Here is a 25,876-nt window from a genome sequence, read left to right on the forward strand (position 1 = left end):
AGGCACTGGCCATGTGCTTGGCAGGCAAGTGGCCATTTTGAATGCAGGCTTTGTTGTTAGGCCTCCAACCATTTTGCCTACTTTTCAACCTTTATTTATGCCCAGGGGTAGTGAGTCTTGCATGGGCCTAGTCTTTCTGTGGGTTGTCTTGAATTTAAACATTATGGAGGGCATGGATGGATTGGGATTGTGCTGATTTTGCAGTGTTTTTCGATTTTTTTGTGCTCTATAACTGAACTGATGTTCCTCTGTCTTCCATTTTTTTTAGGTGCACAAGACTCAAGAGAACCACCAGTGCCAGGAAGAAGTCCTGCAGCGGTGTGTGTGTGCAGCATAACGTCACGCGACGTCACGTCTGGCCTCAGACAACTCTACAATTCGTGCAACTGCGGCCTGCTGTCTGACCTGCTCTGAAGAAGATGGCCCCAAAGAAAGTTCTCCGTAGCTCCTCTAGCAAGAAAGTTGCTAGTAAGGAGCAGAAGAAGCAAGTTACCAAGGAGGCTGGTGTGCCACCCGCCACTTTTTTTGGGAGCAAAAAAAAAAGTACGCCTGCAGCAGCAGGATCTGCTGGGGACCAACCTGAGAGCAGCACCCCTGCTCCATTGGGTTCAGTGCCTCCACCACCACGCCAACTTAAGTCAAAGCCCTTGAGTGCTTCAGAGGCAGTCAGTGTACTTCTCCAATCACCATCGACCAGTGATGTTGGCTCATCGCAAGAAAGTAGCAGCAATGTCCCTGAATCAACACAGGTTGTTGTAACTCATCTGACAAGTGTTGAACAACCACAGCCGCAACAACAACACCATGTGCAAGTACACGCCCAAGTACATGTGGAAGGAGAGGCAGCAAAAGGAGATGCGCAAGCAAAGGTGCATGGACGTTCACAAGTGCCCACAATAGTTGTTCCTCCCGAAGTAGGGGCACATTTGGAAATCGACAATGAAGCTGAGGTATCATTGGAAGCCACTCCTCCTGATGATCATTCATTGTCTTCCACATCCCTAGCAAGGAAAAGATCAAGGGGGGTGTCTACATCTTCTTCAAGCCCACCTCGTTCTGGTGCAAGTGATCTGTCTTGGGAACCACGACAACTGCGGTCTGACAGTGAGGCAGAGGCACACCATGATCTGCCACCGGTACCTAAGCGTAAAAGGAAGGTCGTCCAAAAACTCAAACCTATGGAGTGTCTGGGAGCACTGCTGGGACACTCTAATCTTGATTGCATTTGCTTTTCAGGAAATCCGTCGTGCCAACCCCGACTTATGGCCTAGCTACGCAGCGCGTTTGGACCGAAGGACCAGAAATATTGCAAGTATGAGATTTTGCTTTTGGCCTGTTTGGGGGTGTTATGCTTCTTGGCGGGTGGGTTGCCGGGTCTTGGGGCATTCCTGGGAAGGTCTAATACCGGGTAGAAGTGGTTGGGACTAAATCCAGGCCGATTTTTTTTTGGGCTATTTCTGACATTTTGCTCTATGTAGCGTTTTCGGGGGCCTGTTTGGGGGGCTTCCTGGTGTTTCTGGGTGAGTTTCGTGGTCTGGGAGCACTGCTGGGACACTCTAATCTTGATTGCATTTGCTTTTCAGGAAATCCGTCGTGCCAACCCCGACTTATGGCCTAGCTACGCAGCGCGTTTGGACCGAAGGACCAGAAATATTGCAAGTATGAGATTTTGCTTTTGGCCTGTTTGGGGGTGTTATGCTTCTTGGCGGGTGGGTTGCCGGGTCTTGGGGCATTCCTGGGAAGGTCTAATACCGGGTAGAAGTGGTTGGGACTAAATCCAGGCCGATTTTTTTTTTGGGCTATTTCTGACATTTTGCTCTATGTAGCGTTTTCGGGGGCCTGTTTGGGGGGCTTCCTGGTGTTTCTGGGTGAGTTTCGTGGTCTGGGAGCACTGCTGGCTATATCTACTTTACTTTGCAAGAGGTTTGAAGCAAATCCATGGTGGCAGAGGGGACTTAGGGCCTAGCTGCAGAGAGCGCGCGGAGTGATTTGGGAAATTTGTGAAAAATTGACTAAGTCCCCATTTTTGTACTTTTGCTCTTTGGCTGTTTGGGGGTCTTCTACTCGTTTTCTCCTGGGTTGACGGCTCTGGGGCCATTGCTGGGAAGCTCTAATACCGGATAAAAGTGTTTTGGACCAAATCCCAGGCGGAAAATTTTTTGTGTTTTTGATGACTTGCTTGCCTTTGAGGTGCTCTTAGGGGGGGTTCCGTCTGTTTGTGGGTGAGTTTCGTGGTCTGGGAGCATTGCTGGGACACTCTAATCTTGATTGCATTTGCTTTTCAGGAAATCCGTCGTGCCAACCCCGACTTATGGCCCAGCTACGCAGCGCGTTTGGACCGAAGGCCCAGAAATATTGCAAGTATGAGAGTTTGCTTTTGGCCTGTTTGGGGGTGTTATACTTCTTGGCGGGTGGGTTGCCGGGTCTTGGGGCATTCCTGGGAAGGTCTAATACCGGGTAGAAGTGGTTGGGAGTAAATCCAGGCCGATTTTTTTTTGGGCTATTTCTGACATTTTGCTCTATGTAGCGTTTTCGGGGGCCTGTTTGGGGGGCTTCCTGGTGTTTCTGGGTGAGTTTCGTGGTCTGGGAGCACTGCTGGGACACTCTAATCTTGATTGCATTTGCTTTTCAGGAAATCCGTCGTGCCAACCCCGACTTATGGCCTAGCTACGCAGCGCGTTTGGACCGAAGGACCAGAAAAATTGCAAGTATGAGATTTTGCTTTTGGCCTGTTTGGGGGTGTTATGCTTCTTGGCGGGTGGGTTGCCGGGTCTTGGGGCATTCCTGGGAAGGTCTAATACCGGGTAGAAGTGGTTGGGACAAAATCCGCGCGGAAAAGCCTTTAGTTTTGGCACTTTTTGTAACTTAGGGTTCGTTAGGGTTAGCCCTAGCAGCAGGATTGCATGTGTATCGGGGTGTTCTAGATTTTTCAAACTGAGTTCTGGGGTCTTAGAGCACTCGTGAGAATGTGTAATTTTGGTTGCAAGTCATTTGAAGAAAATCCATGGTGGGAAAGGGGGGATTTGGCATAGTTAAAGAAAGCCTTTGCCACTATTCTTAACTTAGGGTTCGTTAGGGTTAGCAGTATTTCTATTGCATGTGTTTGAGTGGGGGGGATTTCGAGTCTTGGAGCGATGCTGGCTATGGCTACTTTTGCTTGGTTGCTTGCAAGTGGTTTGAATGCAATCCACGGGGGGTAATGGGTAATTAGGGTACTTCGGCCTACTTTTACTTTCAAAGTAAGTTTTGTCTCCAGTTTTCTGCTAGGCCTCGTTTTTTGGGTGGGAGCACTGCTAGGAAGATCTATTTTTGTTCTAAAACACAGTTTACAGTACACCTAGCTTGAGGGGCAAGATCCGCTACATTAATTTGCCCATACTTATTTATCCTTGAAAAGGTGACTCAGAGTACGCACTTTCAAAAACATTGTACTGTCTGTCTACTAGGAAAAACAAATTGTGACTTTTTGCACTCCACAGCCTACATACCTTATATTTATTTATCAGTGGTGTTGTAATATTATATCACTTCCTGTTTTTCGTTGAATAATTACAGGCCGGGTTTCAGTCTCTGCAATGGGGAAAAAAGGATGGAGTCAGGCTTCACAGTAGCGAGCCACAATTCAGCATCAGGCAGGCAGTGGACAGGGTGTCTTCTGGTGACCAACATCGGTGGACGAAGCGTCGGCTGCAATGGAGGAGTGCCGCTAATAGGAGGATTTTTTTTCTGCGGGCAACTTACTTACCACTTCCAACAGGACCACTACAACCACATAGATACAGTATCCCTTGCCTTTTTCTCTGACTGTGACTGCATTTCTTTGCTCTCTCTCGGCTTCTACATTGATCCCTTAACACATCACTTAGTCCACTCCACTATCTGCACCACACATAGTCATTTGTAAGTGCTCCTACGTAATTCGCAAGTCGCAGCACGCCCCAGGCCGTAGAGGACTGGGATGGCCCCAATGATGAAGCATGTCACCAAGGGGCAACCCTGGTGAGTGAGGGGACACCTAGAAAAAAAGCAATTTCTCCTTTTCTATCTACTATACCTTCTGTCAGGTTACGCAGCCCCTAAGCGCCTACCGTACTATGAAACTACATTTCCCATGAGTAGGCGGGAGACTTGCAGACTATTTAGTGAGACTATATGAGAGTACCCTTGTATGTTAGGACATCACTTCACTGATGCCTGTCTTGTCTTCTCTTACAGGTATCCTTTCCCTGCTGACCCTACCTTTACCCATCCCACATTTTTTATTTTAGTTTGTTATTTTTCTCCCTCGCCTAATGCCTCGAACACCCTGTGTTTACACTTCTGGGTGTTGGTGACATTTGGAGGTGGAACCATATTTGCATCGACTGGATCACGGGGAGTAAACGTGACACCTTCCAGACCAACCCCATTGAGTGTTGTTGTGAATGGATTTATAGTGACCAGCAAGGCTCTCGGGTATCTGGCTACAGAGACCTTATGTTGAATATAGTTATCAATAATTCCACACAGGCCCTGTACTGTCGCATTCTTTCTTTCCACAGTTGTCGATGATATATTCTTACTCTGCTTGACAAAGAACCATTGCTAATGTGAAAGAACTTCAACCGAATTAGTAGTTATACTTTACCATTTGTTAGGCTACAATGTGGCACTGCTCTACTGTACTTCTGTCACCTGCTATATTCTCAGTTGTACCGTTGAATTGCTCAGGAGGACAAACCAGATTTCATTTTCTTTTTTTTCATAGGCATGCAACTGCCACTGTGTCACACCACTAGTACCACCGCTATGAGGAAATTTTATCCGACCAAGATTGCCAACGTTATTCGGTGTTTCCCGTGGAGCCAGCCCTGGGCCTAGCCCTACTTTCAAACACAAATTACAGGTAAGATAAGCGTTTGGTGGTTTGGGGGTATAATGGAGTATTAGTACGAGAGACGAGAGACTGAAGGTAGTACTACTAAAGTCCTAGGACTCTTGGATTCACTTCACTTAGTCTGTGAGAGGCACTTAGTGTTGAAAACATTTGGGCATTTACACTTAAAGGAAGAAAATGGAACTAAACTTTCAGGAAAACAGTCAACGTTAAACCCCCACCCACCAGGCAAGCAGTAAAAAACAGGTATGCTCAGATAAAGTTTGAAAAAGTATATTTATATCCCTAACAAAATAATCTCCCGCAAGACCCTCCCTAACCCCAACGATTGTCCTTCAAAAGTCCCCAAAAACCCAACTCCCAATTCCCACCCCCCAAAAGTCTCTAAAAAAGGGGCAAGGGACACTATGGGTGGATGCTGTTAACTTTTTGGGCCAGGGCATCATGCTCCTCGCGGAGCAAGGCGAGCTCCTGCTGAAGGCGGGACACCATCAGGGTAGTGCGGCGCAGGCGTGCCTTCACTGCCTTGCAGGTGCAAGGCCTGTGAGAAGCAGCTGTTGGCCTTGCTGCTCGGCGGTGGCGTTTGCCTTTGGCAGCCCGGCTCAGTCTCGGTGGACCACTGTGCTGGGTGGCAGCCGGTGGGGCCACGGAGGCCGATGCAGACGACGTTGTCGTTGTTGTCGACCGCACACTTTCCTCGTCCTCCAGGGCCACCAGCCGCCGATATTCCGCAACAGTGGCCTCGATTCTCCGTTGCCGGGCCGCTCTAGCCAGCTCCTTCCTCCTTGTTCGTTTGGAAGGAGAACCTATATGAAGAAAGAAAGACATAGTCTGTAACCAATGCTCTTTAAGATTAACTCAATCATTCAGCAGAAATGTGTGCTGCAGTACAACTAGCAACTTGCAAGCGCATTACATAACTATTGAGGCCAGTATCTATCTAACCTCACACTTCTTCATCCTTGCTCTAACATTAGTGGGAGTTTAAGGAACAAATTCTATGAGCACTGTGGACTTCCATTGGAGTCGACTATGAAAGTACACCAGTCTTATTCTTCTTCTTGTCTCTTGTTTTGGAAAATTGGTACGTTATTTTCTGCAAGCCGGCATAATGCCAGCGCGGTAAACTTGCACCCGAGAAAAAGAGACGCACGCCATGAGGAGTGACCTAGACTTGCGTTGCCGTTGCGTTACTGTACCCGTCCAGTACATGCAGGTGGTGAATCTCTTACTTTTCTATTACGGGTGGCACTGAGAATACTCTGTTACAACTCAAGGGCTACTGCTTAATTAATTTAACTTTCACCCTACAGTGGAAATGAGTACTAGAAATGGAAAATTGAAGAAGATAAATAATCTGATTATCTATCACTTCACATGGGATGTTTTTGCTTATATATGGGATGACTTTAGGTGCTTTGCTTTTTATTGAGTGACAGGCAGTGATACATCCACACATGAATGACTGAGTACTACTAAACTTATTAAGAGAGGTAGGGAGTGGCCACCATAATAACCGGATCTATGCAGTGCTTGCAATACAAACTACTGCTACTATTTATGGTAGTATTTGGACAAAATTAAAAGTTCTTTTCCTTGCCTTTCCTACACTGGAACGGACGTGCGGGTGCAGTGTTACATGCTCTTCAAAGTTACACTTAGTTCATCCACTGACCATCTACTCTCTCTAGATCATGGGTACTCACAAAATTTCTCTCAGGGGCTACATTTACAGTGTAGTTTGGGGCCGAGGGCCGCACTGGTGGGGGCGGAGTCAGAGGGGGCGGGGCTAAAGCAAAACGATAACTTGTGACCATGAGGTTGCACACAGGTCCCTGCAGCAGATGCCCTCATCCACTGAGCCACCAGACCCAGCATTTACATACATCTCTCTCCCTCCTGCTGTCCCTCCTGCCCTCCCTCCATCTCTCTCTCCCTCCTGCCCTCCCTCTCCCTCTGTCATCTCACTGTGTGTGTGTCTATCTGTGTCAGCCTTCAGCCCGGGTTGAGACCGCTTCCTCAACGCGCACACACAGACAACAACACCAAAGTACTTAACAGGTCTTTAAAAGACCATTAACATATTATTGAGGCTTTGTTTGTTTTAGCGCCCCTGCTTCTCCACCCTGACAATCACTGCTTGCCCGGCCCCACAGAGCAGAGGCTTTGTTCTATTTCACCTCTTTGTGGCCTTGCATCTCCACTCTGCTCTGTGGGGGCCGGGGGAGCAGTGATTGTCAGAGTGGAGATGCAGGGGCGCTAACAGGTGAAATACAAAAAAGCCTCTGCTCTGTGGGGGCCGGGGGAGCAGTGATTGTCTGCAAGGTCTGCGCACCGCCAAGGAAGGCTTGCCGGGCCACCACCGGCCCGCGGGCCGTACTATGAGTACCCCTGCTCTAGATACACATATGCTATCTAAGAGTCAGATAGTAGCATGATCCAGGTATATGGACACATACAGTTTCTGTGTCACCCACCCAGGCTGTTGTCCTTCCACCCATCATTGCTTCATCATTCACCCAGCCATGCATCTCATATTCTTGCCTTCCCAGCTAGTCTTCAATCTCAATAAGTAAGGAATATATAAGAGCTTACCTCTGGCCGCCACCACCGTCTCAACTCTCACAGCCGCCGCCGCCGCCTCCTCCCCTGATGAACTGCCCTCCGCCTCCGTGTCGAGCACCACCACCACACTGGCCCCGCCACCAGATGTTCCACCTACAAAGTACATTTAAGAATCTTAGAATAAAGCACTCACTAGTCACTAGTATTTGGTCTAGGAATGAAGACATGTGAAAACAATGTAATTTGTGACTGTCTACGTTAAAGTTAAAAAAAATGTCCCTTTTTCCAGGGAAGGTTGTCTTGCTGCACTTTTGGCACAACTGATGAAGGCTGATTTTTTAACACGCACCATTTTTCTCCACACAGACAGAAGATGGACTTCTAACAACAAGATCAAGTTGAAACCAGGTGAGAGCTCGGCTCGACCACAAGAAATGTCTTCAATTAATCGTCAGCACTAACCACTTTTCCATTATCAGTTAAACGTTTAGTTTTATTATGACTTCATTTTAATAAATGTGTTTACTTTTAATAAAGCTTTTAAATTTAAATACAATCTGTGTTTTTTGGTCCTCCAGACTAGAGTGACTGAGCGAAAGGTTTTGCAATTTTTGCAAGCATGAGTCCAGATAGAACACTTCAAAAGACATTATGGACAATCCCAGAGGACTGCACTAAGTTGATAGAGCTATTGCTGACTAGAATCATGGGAGTTTCGCCAACCGTGCAATCTTAGTTAGCTACACAGACAGACTAATAAGAATAATCTAGTAATACCACAGGGAGTCATAGTAGAGGCAGGATAAGAATTTAGATACAGTCTACAAGAAGAGCAAAGACAATTTTGAAAAAATTCAAATGAGGAACGCTAGGAAAAATAGGTACTAGTCTAAAATGAAAACTTACTGGGGCCAGCAGAGGAGCCCTCGCCTGCCCGATCCTGGCCCTGTTGAACAGCATCCGCCGCCTGCTGCTCCTGTGTCCTCCTCTCGCCCCTGGGGGGAGCTGACGTACAACATGAAAGAAAGAACAGAAAACATGGATGATTGTTGCTTGTCAATGTCAACCAAATCAAACATTTCAAAAGAACAATAACAAAATATTTCCGCGAAATTATATTGATTATGGTTACTTTTTATTTATTTGCGGACCTGTGACTTCGAAAGTCACGTAACTCACTAAACAAAGTACTGAAACGTTCACCTAGGACTGGCAGGCAGCAGTCCGCAGGCAAGACGCAAAGTGACAGACAAACTCCATTGTGATTTCAGTCAGATCAGTGACAACACTAACAGTTGCCTGCTACATTACCAGTCATTTAAATAGTCAAACTATCAATCCACCGCCACTATTTTTCTTATTGTCAGGGTTACAAAGGAAGGGGCAGATTTAAGCCCTTGCGGCTCTTTTGCGCCGTTCTTGCGTGACTTTTGTGACGCAGCAGCTAAACAAAAAAGGGCGCCATGGTGCGGCGTATAATATTATAACAACGTGACGCATTTGGGAGATGCATCCCGTTATAAAGCCCTGCGCCATCAGGGGGCGTTCCGGCGCAAGGGAGGGCATTCCTGCGCTGGAACACATCCTAATAGTGGCTGAGGGAAATCTACAAAATATCAATCAGTCACCTTTAGGACAATGATGCGTCACACAAACCCTGCACCTGCTTGAAGCAGACGTACGGCTTGACCCAGCATTGGGGAGATAGGGTACCCCAGAGCATTGATGGAGCTGCGCCATCGTTGCGACGCAACTCCAGCAGTAAAGCTTCGGTGACGTTTTGGGCCCATGGGGCGCCGCATTGCAAATACGGCGCACCATGTTTGGTGGTGGTAGCGGGCCGCACAATTAATGGCGCATCCCTGCTACTTTGCAGGGATGCGACGGTAATTGCAATTCTGCCCCTTAGGGGCATACTTACTTACGCGTTCTGGCGCATCTCCAGAGATGCGCCAGATCAAATGCGTCACGCAAAACTACCCTTGCGACACGGCAGATGTGCCTCATTTACAATGCGGCGCGCCCTGGCGCAAGGGTAGGCACTTGCGTGACGCATCTCGTCACGTAAGAGCGGCGCATCGCTGGAGTCACGTCGCCAACGCAATGCAACTCCAGTAATGCTCAGGGCCACCCAATACTTTACATGCTGTGTCAGTCCTTTCGCCTGCTTCGAGCAGACATAAGGAATTGAATTGACGTAGCAGCGTCGCAGAAGTGCCTGCGTTAAATCTTGTAGATTTCACGCAGGCAATTTTGCGAGGCGCACAGCCGCTGGACCGCCCACCCTGCGTACTAGGAACGCACCCATTGTGGTGCAGGCCCATGGCTTTATAACGTCACGCATCTCCCTAGATGCGTCATGCTGTAAATGACTTGCAGGGATGCGGCACGTTTACGCCGCTGTTGCGTCACGCAAGGCAACGTAAACGTGGCGCAAGGGGCTTGTAAATGTAATCTGCCCCCTAGTGTCTAGCATTACGCAGTTCTGTTAAGTACACTCATACATAATAGTTACTCAGGCCAATGAGACCACAAAATAGAAAACAAATAAGCATAGTAGCAACCCCACTGAGAAGGAGAGCAGTGCACCTGAAATGCACAGAAGATTTTGAAATATAATTTAACTACAATGTAATCGTCATCAGCGGCATTATTGGCTTGCTCCATGTAAAAAACAAATATTTGCAATACAACAACACAGAGCAGGAGAAAACATCATAGTAGTGAGTGATTAAATGCCAATGGCTACTACTACTCACCAAGCCCGGGGATCTCCAAGCCGAGCTGGTCCAGCAGGTCGCGCTCGCGGTCCAGGAGGTCCGTCCAGCGATGGGTGACCTGGCTGTAGGTGCGCTGGACCCCGTAGAGGTGGGATATGGCCCAGCACACCTTCTCCCACCGCTTCCGGCGCTCCCGCATGTTGTAGCCGCCGGCCGCGATCCTGCCGCCTCCCGCGATGGTCCTGGGCAGGCGGCGCTGGACGAAGTAGACCAGCGCGCCCACTTCCTCCGGGCTGAATATCTCCCGGCGCGTCACCTGCTCCCCCCTCGATCTCACGCCTGCTGTCCTGCCACTGGGTCCAGCACTACTCCCCGCCGCCGCTGCGGCCCTCAAGTGCCTGGGCAGCTTCACGGCGCCTGGCTTGACCATGGTCTGGGCAGGTAAGGTAGGAAGAAGTAGAAAATTAAGAAAGAATAGGATAGGGAAGAAGAAAAGAAAAGAGTTTACAAAAGTAGTTTAAAAGTAAAGAAAAATAGCAGAAAAGACAAAAATATACAGCTAGGAAAAGAGAGGGATAGATAAGAAGCAAAATCGTAAAAAAAAAACTGAAAACAAGCAAAGGATGGGAAAGATATCAAGAGGATTAAACACCATGCCCAGACACAGGAAATGAATGAAAAACAAGATGGCCGGCGCCCGTTTCCGAGCGCGAAAGTCAGTTCGCGCGAGATTTTCCTCGCGATCTCGTGCGAACCTCTAGATTTCCCGCGCGATCTCGTGCGAACCTCTACTCGCAATGCGCTTACTGCGCGAGTTTATACATAGCGGGCGGAAACGGAAATACGTCACGCAAACAAAATGGCCGCGCCCGTACTCGACCTTGGGGTAAATTCGCGTGTTGCGCTGCAAGCGGCTCGCGAATACTGCAAAAAAACTCGCGAAACAACAAGCCGCAAAAAAATAAAATGCTCATTCGCACGAATTGGCGGCTTCCGCGGTCGGTTTCGCACGACGCCGCGCCCCGCGAATAGCGCGAAAAAAACCGCAAAACGATTTCAGCAAAAGCAAAAGCAATGAGCAGGTGCAAAAGGTCAACCTCATGATTTGTAACGATTCTTTGTATTGCTTCCTGAGGGGGCCCTCCAGAATTCGGTTGCCTGCTTGCAACTATTGTGTGACCCTGCTCTGACCTTAACTGTATGCCACAAAGGTCCTGATTTACAGCTAAAGGAGCAGACAAGCAGGTGCCAGGCTGGAACTTTAAATTCTTTCAGTGACACATTAATTAGCCCCTAATTCATTATTGTCAGTTGGGGCAGGGCAGGTGTTGTAACTAATTTTGCAACAATGAAAGCACTTAGCAAGTGCAAAAGATCACTAATCAGCGCGCACTAAGGAAGCAGGTGCCAGCTAAAAAAATATTCTGTGACACATTAATCAGCCCCAAATTAATTCAGGTCACTTGAGGCAGGGAAGGTGTGCTTTGCTTTGCCGAAAATAATGTACACTGGACAACCAGAGGGTGTGGTGATGAAACAGAGGGTGGCATGGGTGGGCCAGAGGGTGGCATGAGTAGTCAGAGAGTGGCAGTGGTGACAGAGAGTGGCAGTGATGAAGAAGAGTGTCCCAAACAGGCTGGACATGTAGAAACAACAAGTTCGCAAAACTTGCGACCCGACAGGTAAGTTCGCAAATTGCGAAATTGTAAAAACCCTCGCGAACTGGCAGAAACACGGGCGAACACAAAAAAAAATAAAAATCCGCAAATTCGCGGGAATTCGCGGATTTTGCGGATTGCGAGTTTGCAAATCCGCAAATTCGCGGATTGCCAATCCGCAAAATCCGCTCATGCTTAGAATATAGCAGGTGACAGAAGTACAGTAGAACAGTGCCACATTGTAGCCTAACAAATGGTAATGTATAACTACTAATTCGGTTGAAGTTCTTTCACATTAGCAATGGTTCTTTGTCAAGCAGAGTAAGAATATATCCTCGGATTTCTTCACCAGCCTGTTGCTATCACCTTATCCTCCCCAGCAAGTGAGTGGATTTATTGCTGTAATTTAGTCACACATCAATCAAAACCACACAGCCCGGGGGAAGAGGGTTAGGGTTTGAAAAATGGATGGGTACGGGGGTTTTTGGGAAAGGTTTTGGGAGACAAGAAAAAATAGCACAGCATAGACAAAGAATTGTGAACATAAACAAATCTTTGGGTACAAACCTATCCATCAATCTTTGAAAGTGCATGCACTACTGCATGCATGTCAGTGAAAAGTAAGTAGTACATTCGACAACTGTGGAAGAAAGAATGCGACAGTACAGGGCCTGTGTGGAATTATTGATAACGATATTCAACATAAGGTCTCTGTAGCCAGATACCCGAGAGCCTTGCTGGTCACTATAAATCCATTCACAACAACACTCAGTGGGGTTGGTCTGGAAGGTATAGTAGATAGAAAAGGAGAAATTGCTTTTTTTCTAGGTGTCCCCTCACTCACCAGGGTTGCCCCTTGGTGACATGCTTCATCATTGGGGCCATCCCAGTCCTCTACGGCCTGGGGCGTGCTGCGACTTGCGAATTACGTAGGAGCGCTTACAAATGACTATGTGTGGTGCAGATGTGATAGTGGAGTGGACTAAGTGATGTGTTAAGGGATCAATTTAGAAGCAGAGAGAGATCCAAGAAATGCAGTCACAGTCAGAGAAAAAGGCAAGGGATACTGTATCTATGTGGTTGTAGTGGTCCTGTTGGAAGTGGTAAGTCAGTTGCCTGCAGAAAAAAAATCCTCCTATTAGCGGCACTCCTCCATTGCAGCCGACGCTTCGTCCATCGATGTTGGTCACCAGAAGACACCCTGTAAAAAAAAGCACAGCATAGACAAACAATTAAACATAAACAAATCTTTGGGTACAAACCTATCCATCAATCTTTGAAAGTGCATGCACTACTGCATGCATGTCAGTGAAAAGTAAGTAGTACATTCGACAACTGTGGAAGAAAGAATGCGACAGTACAGGGCCTGTGTGGAATTATTGATAACGATATTCAACATAAGGTCTCTGTAGCCAGATACCCGAGAGCCTTGCTGGTCACTATAAATCCATTCACAACAACACTCAGTGGGGTTGGTCTGGAAGGTATAGTAGATAGAAAAGGAGAAATTGCTTTTTTTCTAGGTGTCCCCTCACTCACCAGGGTTGCCCCTTGGTGACATGCTTCATCATTGGGGCCATCCCAGTACTCTACGGCCTGGGGCGTGCTGCGACTTGCGAATTACGTAGGAGCACTTACAAATGACTATGTGTGGTGCAGATGTGATAGTGGAGTGGACTAAGTGATGTGTTAAGGGATCAATTTAGAAGCAGAGAGAGATCCAAGAAATGCAGTCACAGTCAGAGAAAAAGGCAAGGGATACTGTATCTATGTGGTTGTAGTGGTCCTGTTGGAAGTGGTAAGTCAGTTGCCTGCAGAAAAAAAATCCTCCTATTAGCGGCACTCCTCCATTGCAGCCGACGCTTCGTCCATCGATGTTGGTCACCAGAAGACACCCTGTAAAAAAAAGCACAGCATAGACAAACAATTGAACATAAACAAATCTTTGGGTACAAACCTATCCATCAATCTTTGAAAGTGCATGCACTACTGCATGCATGTCAGTGAAAAGTAAGTAGTACATTCGACAACTGTGGAAGAAAGAATGCGACAGTACAGGGCCTGTGTGGAATTATTGATAACGATATTCAACATAAGGTCTCTGTAGCCAGATACCCGAGAGCCTTGCTGGTCACTATAAATCCATTCACAACAACACTCAGTGGGGTTGGTCTGGAAGGTATAGTAGATAGAAAAGGAGAAATTGCTTTTTTTCTAGGTGTCCCCTCACTCACCAGGGTTGCCCCTTGGTGACATGCTTCATCATTGGGGCCATCCCAGTCCTCTACGGCCTGGGGCGTGCTGCGACTTGCGAATTACGTAGGAGCACTTACAAATGACTATGTGTGGTGCAGATGTGATAGTGGAGTGGACTAAGTGATGTGTTAAGGGATCAATTCAGAAGCAGAGAGAGATCCAAGAAATGCAGTCACAGTCAGAGAAAAAGGCAAGGGATACTGTATCTATGTGGTTGTAGTTGTCCTGTTGGAAGTGGTAAGTAAGTTGCCTGCAGAAAAAAAATCCTCTTATTAGCGGCACTCCTCCATTGCAGCCGACGCTTCGTCCATCGATGTTGGTCACCAGAAGACACCCTGTCCACTGCCTGCCTGATGCTGAATTGTGGCTCGCTACTGTGAAGCCTGACTCCATCCTTTTTTCCCCATTACAGAGACTGAAACCCGGCCTGTAATTATTCAACGAAAAACAGAAAGTGATATAATATTACAACACCACTGATAAATAAATATAAGGTATGTAGGCTGTGGAGTGCAAAAAGTCACAATTTGATTTTCCTAGTAGACAGTACAATATTTTTGAAAGTGCGTACTCTGTCTGAGTCACCTTTTGAAGGATAAATAAGTATGGGGAAATTAATGTAGCGGATCTTTACCCTCAAGCTAGGTGTACTGTAAAGTGTTTTTTAGAACAAAATTAGATCTTCCTAGCAGTGCTCCCACCCAGACCCTTACTAAAGCCAGTCGCAAAAATGTAGAAGACCCCCAATCAAATCTCAAAAAACGAGGCCTAGCAGAAAACTGGTGACAAAACTTACTTTGAAAGTAACAGTAGGCCGAAGTACCCCCTTCCTAATTACCCCTTACCCACCGTGGATTGCATTCAAACCACTTGCAAGCAACCAAGCAAAAGTAGCCATAGCCAGCATCGCTCCAAGACTCGAAATCCCCCCCACTCAAACACATGCAATAGAAATACTGCTAACCCTAACGAACCCTAAGTTAAGAATAGTGGCAAAGGCTTTCTTTAACTATGCCAAATCCCCCCTTTCCCACCATGGATTTTCTTCAAATGACTTGCAACCAAAATTACACATTCTCACGAGTGCTCTAAGACCCCAGAACTCAGTTGCAAAAATCTAGAACACCCCGAAACACATGCAATCCTGCTGCTAGGGCTAACCCTAACGAACCCTAAGTTACAAAAAGTGCCAAAAGGCTTTTCCGCCTGGATTTTGTCCCAACCACTTCTACCCGGTATTAGACCTTCCCAGGAATGCCCCAAGACCCGCCAACCCACCCGCCAAGAAGCATAACACCCCCAAACAGGCCAAAAGCAAAATCTCATACTTGCAATATTTCTCGGCCTTCGGTCCAAACGCGCTGCGTAGCTAGGCCATAAGTCGGGGTTGCCACGACGGATTTCCTGAAAAGCAAATGCAATCAAGATTAGAGTGTCCCAGCAGTGCTCCCAGACCCCGAAACTCACCCACAAACACCAGGAAGCCCCCCAAACACGCCCCCGAAAAGGCCACATTGAACAAAATGTCAGAAATAGCCAAAAAAAAAATCGGCCTGGATTTTGTCCCAACCACTTCTACCCGGTATTAGACCTTCCCAGGAATGCCCCAAGACCCGCCAACCCACCCGCCAAGAAGCATAACACCCCCAAACAGGCCAAAAGCAAAATCTCATACTTGCAATATTTCTCGGCCTTCGGTCCAAACGCGCTGCGTAGCTAGGCCATAAGTCGGGGTTGCCACGACGGATTTCCTGAAAAGCAAATGCAATCAAGATTAGAGTGTCCCAGCAGTGCTTCCAGAGCACGAAACTCACCCACAAACAGACGGAACCCCCCCTAAGAGCACCTCAAAGGCAAGCAAGTCATCAAAAACACTAAAAAATTTCCGCCTGGGATTTGGTCCAAAACACTTTTATCCGGTATTAGAGCTTCCCAGCAATGGCCCCAGAGCCGTCAACCCAGGCAAAAACTAGTAGAAGACCCCCAAACAGCCAAAGAGCAAAAGTACAAAAATGGGGACTTAGTCAATTTTTCACAAATTTCCCAAATCACTCCGCGCGCGCTCTGCAGCTAGGCCCTAACTCCCCTCTGCCACCATGGATTTGCTTCAAACCTCTTGCAAAGTAAAGTATATATAGCCAGCAGTGAGCCCAGACCCCGAAACACACCCACAAACACCAGGAAGCCCCCCAAACAGGCCCCCGAAAACGCTACATTGAGCAAAATGTCAGAAATAGCCAAAAATAAATTCGGCCTGGATTTTGTCCCAACCACTTCTACCCGGTATTAGACCATCCCAGGAATGCCCCAAGACCCGCCAACCCACCCGCCAAGAAGCATAACACCCCCAAACAGGCCAAAAGCAAAATCTCATACTTGCAATATTTCTCGGCCTTCGGTCCAAACGCGCTGCGTAGCTAGGCCATAAGTCGGGGTTGCCACGACGGATTTCCTGAAAAGCAAATGCAATCAAGATTAGAGTGTCCCAGCAGTGCTCCCAGACCCCGAAACTCACCCACAAACACCAGGAAGCCCCCCAAACAGGCCCCCGAAAAGGCCACATTGAGCAAAATGTCAGAAATAGCCAAAAAAAAATTCGGCATGGATTTTGTCCCAACCACTTCTACCCGGTATTAGACCATCCCAGGAATGCCCCAAGACCCGCCAACCCACCCGCCAAGAAGCATAACACCCCCAAACAGGCCAAAAGCAAAATCTCATACTTGCAATATTTCTCGGCCTTCAGTCCAAACGCGCTGCGTAGCTAGGCCATAAGTCGGGGTTGCCACGACGGATTTCCTGAAAAGCAAATGCAATCAAGATTAGAGTGTCCCAGCAGTGCTTCCAGACCCCGAAATTCACCCACAAACACCAGGAAGCCCCCCAAACAGGCCCCCGAAAAGGCCACATTGAGCAAAATGTCAGAAATAGCCAAAAAAAATTCGGCCTGGATTTTGTCCCAACCACTTCTACCCGGTATTAGACCATCCCAGGAATGCCCCAAGACCCGCCAACCCACCCGCCAAGAAGCATAACACCCCCAAACAGGCCAAAAGCAAAATCTCATACTTGCAATATTTCTCGGCCTTCGGTCCAAACGCGCTGCGTAGCTAGGCCATAAGTCGGGGTTTGCCCGACGGATTTCCTGAAAAGCAAATGCAATCAAGATTAGAGTGTCCCAGCAGTGCTCCCAGACCACGAAACTCACCCGCAAACACCAGGAAGCCCCCCTAAGAGCACCTCAAAGGCAAGCAAGTCATCAAAAACACAAATAATTTTCCGCCTGGGATTTGGTCCAAAACACTTTTATCCGGTATTAGAGCTTCCCAGCAATGGCCCCAGAGCCGTCAACTCACCTGCAAAGAGGTACAACAACACCCCCACAAGTGCTGAGTCTTTCTTCATTGGGCGTAAACCAGCCCTCTGGTTTGATGGAAATAGGAGTCTGGAGGAGGAGGATAGAGGAGCATGTTCTTCTGAAATTGTGAACCTGAGGAATGCAGACTGCGGCAACTTCAAATCAATTAGCAAACCAGTGAAGACAGTTCTGCTGATGGGCTTGATTTTGTGATTATCTGATTAAAGTTTGTAATATATTAACTGTGCACAACAAAGAAAGACAGACAGACAGGAATAAAAGTGAATAGGGACGAAAAAGAAAGGTATTGATTTGTTGTCTCATTTTCAGGGCTCGGTATCACGGTCCAGGAATAAGAATAAGGCTTCGTCATCATACTCTGCGAATTCAGGCAGGGTGAGCTCAGTGTCACCTGACAGAGTAGAAATTCCCTCATCTATGTTGCTGGCCACCTCCTCTTCATCCGGCACGCTTTCTCGTACTCTGAAATCTGGTGGTATGAGGTGCTGATTCATCTTGATCATTGTTAACCTCTCCACATTTTTGGGCGAGAGGCGGCTCCGTTTGGGAGTTACAATGCCACCAGCAGCACTGAAAACCCGTTCAGAAGACACGCTTGCGAGTGGGCAAGACAAGTAGTTTAAAGCCAGGTTGGTGAGCTGTGGCCACAATTCTTTTTTCCCATGCCAATACGCCAATGGGTCAGAATTAACATAGACCTCTGTTGAGTCATTCAGATAGTCCTTCACCATCGACTCAAGGTCCTCTTCCAAGGTTCCTCCACTTTGCTTAGATCTTGCTGTGCCTCTGACCTTTTGAGAACCAAACCCACGCAGAGCTAGCCAATCCTCTTCAGCCTCCAATGTTTCTGTTGTGTCTCGTGCAGATGATCCGGTTGCCGGTGTCTTTAACGGCTGAGAGGTCACTTGTGCCACAGCCACAGGTGCAGAAGTGGATTGTTTTGACTGGGGATGGCCTGCTGATGTACTGCCATTTCCTTCAATTTTCAGCCGTTCTGTTTCAAACTTCTTGGCTGACAAGGCTAGCCAACGTTTGTACTTTGGAACATGTTCATAATCAAAAGGAAAGAATGCTTGGCCTGCCAGCGCCTTTTTGTAGCGTGGATCCAGAATAGTAGCACAAATGTAATGCTGTTCTGAGTGGATCTTTTTAAGACGTTCATCACCTTGTAGGAGCTCTAATAATTGCTCAGCCAGAAGCAAAGAGTCTTGGTTTTTGTCATCTTTTTCAAACACAGAACACACCTCCTTCAGTTGGTCCTCCAGCATGTACAACAATGGGATAGCTTTTCCCAAATTAGAGTCCTCCTTGCTGACTGCACGCGTGAAGAACTCAAAAGGACGAAGCATGCGTGTCAGGCCTTGAACTATGTTCCATTGCGGCCCACCCATCCTCAGCTCCTCTGTACCCTCTGAAAGGAAATATTGATCGAGTTCCATATACTGCTCATACAGGCGCTCAAGCATGTAGAAGGTTGAGTTCCAACGTGTTACCACCTCCTGGATGAGTGCTTTCACTGGCATTTTACGTTGATATAGCAGGCTCCTCAGCTGCTTCCGGGCCTTAAAAGAATGGCTGAAATGCTTGCACATTTTTCGGCAGGTGTCCAATACACTGTACGCTGCACTGGCTTTATTAGCCAAGAATTTTTGGACAACCAGGTTTATACAGTGCGCCAAACACGGCACTCTGAAATAGTAACCATCCCTCATGGCCTTAACTATATTGGCGCCATTGTCCGTGGAAACATAACCAACCTGGCGTTTTAGTGGGGACAGCCAGTTAAGGACCTTTGTGTTAAAGACATCCAAAATGTTTTCTGCTGTGTGACGTTTCTCCAAACCAAACATGGCTAGTGTTGCATGTTTTTAAAAACAATGTATGTGTCAACACCTGCGTTTAGCTTTGCTTTAGCCCCTGAAAAAGAGGCCCAGTGTGCAGTGATGCACATGTAATCAGCGCCTGCGCCACTGGTCCACATGTCTGTTGTCAGATGTATAGTGTGAACAGCACTCTTCTGCAAAGCTGCCCCAATCACCTTCAGAACATCTTCATGTAGTGCTGGAACCGCAACTCGGGCAAAATAGAACCGGCTAGGAACCTTCCATTTAGGGCAGAGCGCTGCCACTAATTCTAGAAAACCAACCCCTTCTACAAAAGAAAAAGGGAGAAGGTCCAGAGCTAGCATTTTAGCCAGCTTAGTGTTATACAGACGCGTCATTGGGTGGTTGCGTTCATATTGCGCTTCTGTAAACAACATCTTTTTAATGTTGCCCTGGACCAAGGATTTACGGGATGATGATGATCTCTTCGACCCAGTTACGCTCGCTGATGTACTTTTCCGCATTGATGTCTCACTCTCTCCCACACTCTTAGTGTGGCTCACATGGGGTGTGCTGCTGACAGGGGTACTGGGTGTAAGTGAAGTGTTTGAATCGTCTTCTTCCTCCTCGTCATCATCAGATGAAAAATCAACGTTTTCATTACGTGCAATTCTGGCTTGCATAAACGCCTCTAGGTGCGGAAGCCATTGGACAGGGTGCGTTCTCTTAAGATGACCTCTCTGGCCTCCGGTACCATAGTTAGAACCAAGCTTACCACGACCAACTCGAACCTTACAAAGGCTACAAATGGCTACATTTTCCATTTTTGGGCAAACACTAAAGAAGTCCCAAACTGGAGACTTGAAATGTCTTTGGGGGCCGGAGGAGGCGGCGATACTGGTGGTGGTGGTCCTGCTGCTAATGCCAGATGAAGTGGAGGATGTGGATTGCCGAACTTCAGTACGTTTTGCACTTTCACCACCACGAATTGAGGTCGAGGACGAGGTGGGTACCTTCTTGCGAGGAAGAAATATGGAAGCGGTAGGTTTTGGTGTACTACTTAACTCCAAATCTAATGATTCCATTTCCATTGCCTCCTCGCCGACATCATCATCACGCTCAGCAGCTTCTCGGGATAGGGTCAAAATGTCTCTTTGCTGCATGCCCGGTGGGGCTGCAGTGACCTTTGTGATGACTGGCTCGTCGTCATCGTGAGAGGCTTCATCACCAGCAGTATCTGTCACTTCTTGTTGAGCCTCATCACACTCCATAGGTTTGAGTTTTTGGACGACCTTCCTTTCACGCTTAGGTACCGGTGTCAGATCATGGTGTGCCTCACTGTCAGACCGCAGTTTTGGTTCCCAAGACAGATCACTTGCATCAGAACGAGGTGGGCTTGAAGAAGATGTAGACACCCCCCTTGATCTTTTCCTTGCTAGGGATGTGGAAGACAATGAATGATCATCAGGAGGAGTGGCTTCCAATGATACCTCGGCTTCATTGTCGATTTCCTGATGTGCCCCTACTTCGGGAGGAACAACTATTGTGGGCACTTGTGAACCTCCATGCACCTTTGCTTGCGCATCTCCTTTTGCTGCCTCTCCTTCCACATGTACTTGGGCGTGTACTTGCACATGGTGTTGTTGTTGCGGCTGTGGTTGTTCAACACTTGTCAGATGAGTTACAACAACCTGTGTTGATTCAGGGACATTGCTGCTACTTTCTTGCGATGAGCCAACATCACTGGTCGATGGTGATTGGAGAAGTACACTGACTGCCTCTGAAGCACTCAAGGGCTTTGACTTAAGTTGGCGTGGTGGTGGAGGCACTGAACCCAATGGAGCAGGGGTGCTGCTCCCAGCTTGGTCCCCAGCAGGTCCTGCTGCTGCAGGCGTACTTTTTTTTTTTCTCCCAAAAAACGTGGCGGGTGGCACACCAGCCTCCTTGGTAACTTGCTTCTTCTGCTCCTTACTAGCAACTTTCTTGCTAGAGGAGCTACGGAGACCTTTCTTTGGGGCCATCTTCTTCAGAGCAGGTCAGACAGCAGGCCGCAGTTGCACGAATTGTAGAGTTGTCTGAGGCCAGACGTGACGTCGCGTGACGTTATGCTGCACACACACACCGCTGCAGGACTTCTTCCTGGCACTGGTGGTTCTCTTGAGTCTTGTGCACCTAAAAAAATGGAAGACAGAGGAACATCAGTTCAGTTATACAGCACAAAAAAATCGAAAAACACTGCAAAATCAGCACAATCCCAATCCATCCATGCCCTCCATAATGTTTAAATTCAAGACAACCCACAGAAAGACTAGGCCCATGCAAGACTCACTACCCCTGGGCATAAATAAAGGTTGAAAAGTAGGCAAAATGGTTGGAGGCCTAACAACAAAGCCTGCATTCAAAATGGCCACTTGCCTGCCAGCACATGGCCAGTGCCTGTAGCTGCACTCAAAATGGCCACCAGCCACATGGCCTGTCCCTCCCCATGAACACCCCCAAAAATCGAAAAACACCGCAAAATCAGCACAATCCCATTCCATCCATGCCCTCCATGATGTTTAAGTTCAAGACAGCCCACAGAAAGACTAGGCCCATGCTAGACTCACTACCCCTGGGCATAAATAAAGGTTGAAAAGTAGGCAAAATGGCTGGAGGCCTAACAACAAAGCCTGCATTCAAAATGGCCACTTGCCTGCCAGCACATGGCCAGTGCCTGTAGCTGCACTCAAAATGGCCACCAGCCACATGGCCTGTCCCTCCCCATGAACACCCCCAAAAATCGAAAAACACTGCAAAATCAGCACAATCCCATTCCATCCATGCCCTCCATGATGTTTAAGTTCAAGACAGCCCACAGAAAGACTAGGCCCATGCTAGACTCAAATACCCCTGGTGAAAAGGCCACAAGTACAGGCCCAAAAAAAGAAAATCACTGAAAAATCAGCACAATCCCATTCCATCCATGGCCTCCATGATGTTTAAATTCAAGACAACCCACAGAAAGACTAGGCCCATGCAAGACTCACTACCCCTGGGCATAAATAAAGGTTGAAAAGTAGGCAAAATGGTTGGAGGCCTAACAACAAAGCCTGCATTCAAAATGGCCACTTGCCTGCCAGCACATGGCCAGTGCCTGTAGCTGCACTCAAAATGGCCACCAGCCACATGGCCTGTCCCTCCCCATGAACACCCCCAAAAATCGAAAAACACTGCAAAATCAGCACAATCCCATTCCATCCATGCCCTCCATGATGTTTAAGTTCAAGACAGCCCACAGAAAGACTAGGCCCATGCTAGACTCAAATACCCCTGGTGAAAAGGCCACAAGTACAGGCCCAAAAAACGAAAATCACAGAAAAATCAGCACAATCCCATTCCATCCATGGCCTCCTTGATGTTTAAATTCAAGACAACCCACAGAAAGACTAGGCCCATGCAAGACTCACTACCCCTGGGCATAAATAAAGGTTGAAAAGTAGGCAAAATGGTTGGAGGCCTAACAACAAAGCCTGCATTCAAAATGGCCACTTGCCTGCCAGCACATGGCCAGTGCCTGTAGCTGCACTCAAAATGGCCACCAGCCACATGGCCTGTCCCTCCCCATGAACACCCCCAAAAATCGAAAAACACTGCAAAATCAGCACAATCCCATTCCATCCATGCCCTCCATGATGTTTAAGTTCAAGACAGCCCACAGAAAGACTAGGCCCATGCTAGACTCAAATACCCCTGGTGAAAAGGCCACAAGTACAGGCCCAAAAAACGAAAATCAGTGAAAAATCAGCACAATCCCATTCCATCCATGGCCTCCATGATGTTTAAATTCAAGACAACCCACAGAAAGACTAGGCCCATGCAAGACTCACTACCCCTGGGCATAAATAAAGGTTGAAAAGTAGGCAAAATGGTTGGAGGCCTAACAACAAAGCCTGCATTCAAAATGTCCACTTGCCTGCCAGCACATGGCCAGTGCCTGTAGCTGCACTCAAAATGGCCACCAGCCACATGGCCTGTCCCTCCCCATGAACACCCCCAAAAATCGAAAAACACTGCAAAATCAGCACAATCCCATTCCATCCATGCCCTCCATGATGTTTAAGTTCAAGACAGCCCACAGAAAGACTAGGCCCATGCTAGACTCAAATACCCCTGGTGAAAAGGCCACAAGTACAGGCCCAAAAAACGAAAATCACTGAAAAATCAGCACAATCCCATTCCATCCATGGCCTCCATGATGTTTAAATTCAAGACAACCCACAGAAAGACTAGGCCCATGCAAGACTCACTACCCCTGGGCATAAATAAAGGTTGAAAAGTAGCCAAAATGGTTGGAGGCCTAACAACAAAGCCTGCATTCAAAATGGCCACTTGCCTGCCAGCACATGGCCAGTGCCTGTAGCTGCACTCAAAATGGCCACCAGCCACATGCCTGTCCCTCCCCATGAACACCCCCAAAAATCGAAAAACACTGCAAAATCAGCACAATCCCATTCCATCCATGGCCTCCATGATGTTTAAATTGAAGACAACTCACAGAAAGACTAGGCCCATGCAAGACTCACTACCCCTGGGCATAAATAAAGGTTGAAAAGTAGGCAAAATGGTTGGAGGCCTAACAACAAAGCCTGCATTCAAAATGGCCACTTGCCTGCCAGCACATGGCCAGTGCCTGTAGCTGCACTCAAAATGGCCACCAGCCACATGGCCTGTCCCTCCCCATGAACACCCCCAAAAATCGAAAAACACTGCAAAATCAGCACAATCCCATTCCATCCATGCCCTCCATGATGTTTAAGTTCAAGACAGCCCACAGAAAGACCAGGCCCATGCTAGACTCAAATACCCCTGGTGAAAAGGCCACAAGTACAGGCCCAAAAAACGAAAATCACTGAAAAATCTGCACAATCCCATTCCATCCGTGCCCTCCATGATGTTTAAATTCAAGACAACCTACAGAAAGACTAGGCCCATGCTACACTCAAATACCCCTGGTGAAAAGGCCACAAGTACAGCCCCAAAAAACGAAAATCACTGAAAAATCAGCACAATCCCAATCCATCCATGGCCTCCATGATGTTTAAGTTCAAGACAACCCACAGAAAGACTCAGTCCACCCACCACTGAGTACCCCTGGGCAAAAGGCCCCAAAACAGCCCAAAAATCGAAAATTCCAAAATTTTAATTGCAGCAACTGTAATGCCCCAAACAAACTTACTTGTAAAATTTCTAATCCAACAGTGATCCAAAGAAAGTCAAAAAGGCCTCAAATCCAAATATCCAGCAGCATCCACAAAAAGTAATCCTTCCAGCTCCAGACCCAAATGAAAAGTGACCAGGAGATGGACAAAGCACTGGGAGGAGCCTGCTGAACAGGAACAGGAAGTTGAAGACTGTGGGGCACTTCCTTCCTCCCACCCCCCTGCCCCCCTCCCCAAAATGGATTCCTCGCTAAAAAAGTGCAGGCAAATGTCAAACTAAGGAGTTATTCAGATAAAAATCATCATTTCTAGAAGGTTTATGCTGCTTGCTGGTGGATTTCTTGTGCAGAATTGCAAATTTTATATTTTCGCTCGCCGCATCTCAAATCTCGCAATTGCGAAGTACCGCGAGACGTGATCTCGCCGTACTCGCGTTGACAAACTTGCGCTGGCAAGCCGCGATGACGTAATCGCGCTCGCCAATTCCCGCGGGATCACACAGCAAGATCCAAAATGGCGCAGCACTCGCAAACTATCGAGAAAAACAACTCGGCAAACGATGATAAATGCCGCGCGCCGCAAAAATTGTATCACCAACGCCGCGCGCCGCCAAAAAAATCCGCTGCGTGCGAATTTGCGGATTTTGCGGGAAATTCGCAAATCTCGCGGATTGCGAATTTCCCAAAAATCCGCAAAATCCGCGAGCGTAACGGATTTTCCGCCCATGCTTATTAATAGCACTTTCTCTTTGTACGCCTTAAAGGTCTAAAGAGTTCTTCATAGGTACTGCTCTCTATGGATTGTTCAAAGATCTGTTGGAAGTACTTATAATAGGATAAATAAATTGAGGGCATGCCTTTTCAGTACCCCACTTGCATGGCTGTCTGGCCTGTGGAAGGTTCTACAAATGCAAGTCAGGATGGCCGAGTGGTCTAAGGCGCTGCGTTCAGGTCGCAGTCTCTTCTGGAGGCGTGGGTTCAAATCCCACTTCTGACAATTGTGTGTTTACTCTACTTTTTTCTTGAGAGAGAAAAAATCAGATCATTTCCCTCACATGGGCTTATATGGTTGTCTACTTGGAAAAGTGCAGTGAGTTTTTTTCTTGCTCTAGCCACTCATGACCTAAGATGTGTGCTTTTTTTGGTTCACAATATCTTTCCCTCTCTGTAGATGATCCAGCAACATGTGGTCAGGATGGCCGAGTGGTCTGAGGCGCTGTGTTAAGGCCGCAGTCTCTCCTGGAGACGTGGGTTCGAATCCCACTTCTGACAAAACTTTAAGTCCATTTTGTCTCTGAGTTCTTTTAGAATCTCAGCTAAAAATTGGCAGTGCATATAATATCTGAATAAGTAACAAACTTCAGTTTCAACTGCAAATGAATTTGCCCAATTCTGTCTTCAA

The 25,876-nt window shown here is 47.5% G+C and overlaps 1 non-coding gene across 1 annotated transcript; it reads left to right on the forward strand.

The window, feature by feature from the left end:
• The first annotated feature begins 25,388 nt into the window (after window positions 1-25,388).
• On the forward strand, window positions 25,389-25,471 carry TRNAL-CAG (transfer RNA leucine (anticodon CAG)). Its single transcript has one exon. It is a non-coding gene; the product is annotated as a tRNA-Leu (tRNA).
• The last annotated feature ends 405 nt before the right edge of the window (window positions 25,472-25,876 follow it).

Source organism: Lissotriton vulgaris, chromosome 8, assembly GCF_964263255.1.
Source record: "Lissotriton vulgaris chromosome 8, aLisVul1.2, whole genome shotgun sequence".
Lineage (NCBI taxonomy): Eukaryota > Metazoa > Chordata > Amphibia > Caudata > Salamandridae > Lissotriton > Lissotriton vulgaris.